Raw genomic sequence first — 2958 nt, forward strand, 5'->3', positions numbered from 1 at the left:
GTCCAAAATGTTCAGAGAGCATTTGGTTGCCTAAACCTGGTGTAATGAATGCAATATATCTACTATTTGCAACAGCAACAATGACAAATAGCCATCCTATTTCCAAGACCTCTAACACTTCACCATCTACATCCTTTACAATACAGGTGCCAGCTCAATGCTGTGTTTCTTTATAGCATGGTCGTGGGGAATTGCAGCCTTCCATGTGTTTTTGATCTACAGCTACCATCAACCCTTGATCACATCACCAATGGTGAAGGATTATGGAAGCTATAATCCAAAACACATGGAAGGCCACTCGTGCCAGACCTTGCTATAGAAACAGAGTCAGACTGCACTGAGTCAGAGCAGAACTCCAAAATATTTTACATTGTATGATCTTTCAATGGCTGGTTATACATACATATTGGCCTTAAGAGATTTTCCTTGTCACCCATGGCTTTTGTAATGGAAGCTGCAAAATGTCTTGGACCAACTCTGAGCCAGAGAGATATCAGGGTCAGAAAACCCCATGGCATAGGCACACGAATTACACTCTTGTCTGTACGCCCAAGTCACTCTTCTCTGTTTACCAAAGCCAGAACAGATAACCATAGATCTGCAGCATTCAAACTCCTGTCCAGTTGTGTACTTAAGATTTATAGGAGTTTTAACAATTTCCTAATGCATGCACACTCCCATATCCCGACACGCAATTTGGGAGGGAATGTTGAAAACCCTTTCTGGCCTTTGGGAGCACTGAGGAAATGCTAACAAGCTAGTTCCAGGAATCATATTAATTGAGAACACCAAGGGATCTGACATCTGATCCACTGGGTGCATATATACTGTAGCAATAGTGCAGTGTGACATCCCTTCAAGTGCTGTAGCTCCAGCCTAGAGAATAATGGGAATTGTTGTTTTACAATATCTTTAGCCTTCTCTGCCAAAGAGGGTTGGCGCCTCACGAAGCTACAAATCCCAAGAATCTGTACGATGGAGCCATGGCAGTTAAAGTGGTGTAAAACAACTGTATTATTATTATTATTATTATTATTATTATTAAACTTTATTTCTAGAGCGCTGTATTATTTCTACAGTTCAGATGCACCCTGAAATTAATTTTACTGTCAAAGGTTGCGCTGTAAATTAATTCAGATTCAAAAGTTTTTATACATTTTTAAAAACATCTTAAATTACAGTGCATAATTGTTTTAATCTTTTAAAATTGTATAATTGTTGCTTTTTAAATTTTATATTTATACATAACGATACATTTGTATTGCTTCTAAACTGTATTGTTTTTAAACTTGAGTCCCTATATTGTGAGAAAGGTGGGATATAAGTAAATGATAATGATAATAATTTGACTGTAAACAAGGCTGAAACTGCAGCAAATTAAAACAGAAACAAAAAAAATCCCTCAGTTTGTGAGCTATGAATTCAGCTAGGAAAGTTGTTTCAAGTCTAGATGCCTCCGTCTTTGAAAGCTTCTCTGCAAATGTTAAGATAGAATTGATTAACTTTGTCATAATTTTTAAATTGTTAATAATAGTTTCATTGTTTTTTTAAACTTTGTATTTGCCTTTTAATGCTTTGTATTGTTTTTAACTTGTACAGTTCCTGTGTCATTTTTAACACCTTTGCCTGATGAAGAAACCAGTGGAGTTTGGAAAGCTTGCAACATATATAATGTGCATTTTGGTTGGCCCCATAAAGGTATCACTGTTTTGTGGGTTTTGGATGGTGCTGTACTTTGCTATACGGCCAACACAGCCACCCTGCATATGTTTTGAATTTTGTTAGCTGCCGTGAATACCTATACTAGGATAAATGTGGATATTAATATTATTAATAATAATTGCTCCCCTCGTGTATGTTTTTTCTAAACTCCTTTGCCTGAGGAAGAAGCCAGTGGAGCTTCGAAAGCTTGCATTGTGTATTTTGTGCATTTTGGCTGGCCCCATAAAGGTATCAGTTTTGTGGGCTTTGGACGGTGCTGTACTTTGCTATAAATAGCCAACATAGAATCATAGAATCACAGAATCGTAGAGTTGGAAGAGACCACAAGGGCCATCCAGTCCAACCCCCTGCCATGCAGGAAATCTCAATCAAAGCATCCCTGACAGAAACATGGCTGCTTCTGGATTATGTTTTAAATTTTGTTAGCCGCCTTGACTCCCTGTACCAAGAGAAAGGCGGATAATAATAATAACAATAATCCCCCTTCATGTATGATTTTCTTTAAAGCCCATCGCCTGAGGAAGAAGCCAGTGGAGCTTCGAAAGCCTGCATTGTGTATTTTGTGCATTTTGGTTGGTCTCATGAAGGTATCAGTTTTGTGGGCGTTTGGACAGTGCTGTGCTTTGTATGGTGTGCATTTTGGTTATTATTATTATTATTAACCTTTATTTATGAAGCGCTGTAAATTTACACAGCGCTGTACATACAATCTTTTAGTTAGACGATTCCCTGCCCTCGGGCTTACAATCTAAAAAGACATGAACACAGAAGGAGAAGGGAGTGGTGACGGGAAAGGGTAAGAGGTCCAGCAGTTCCTCTCTACCTCCAAGGCCTGGACCAAGGCAGATGGACTGGAGGGAGGGCTTGGCTTCATAATGGATGGTTAATCATTTTCCAGGGAAAATACATACTCACAAGTAGGATAATGCATATACAGTACATAGCAATACAGGAAATGGCTTGATAAACAGGCACCAATAGAGCATCAAATAGTAAGCGACAATTATGCAATGCCTGGGAAGGCTTCTCTGAACAGGATGGTTTTCAACTCCGTTTTGAAGCTGGTTAAAGAAGTGATGGCTCTTGCTTTTGGGGGAAGAAGGTTCCAGGAGTGAGGGGCAGCGAGTGAAAAGGGGCGATTTCGGGATGGGGCAGAGGAAATCCTGGGCTGAGACAGCAGACCTTGACTACCAGAATGGAGGGCCCGAGTGGGAAGGTGAGGAGAAAGAAGGTCTG

The sequence above is a fragment of the Sceloporus undulatus genome, chromosome 4 (genome assembly GCF_019175285.1).
Source record: "Sceloporus undulatus isolate JIND9_A2432 ecotype Alabama chromosome 4, SceUnd_v1.1, whole genome shotgun sequence".
Taxonomy (NCBI): Eukaryota; Metazoa; Chordata; class Lepidosauria; order Squamata; family Phrynosomatidae; genus Sceloporus; species Sceloporus undulatus.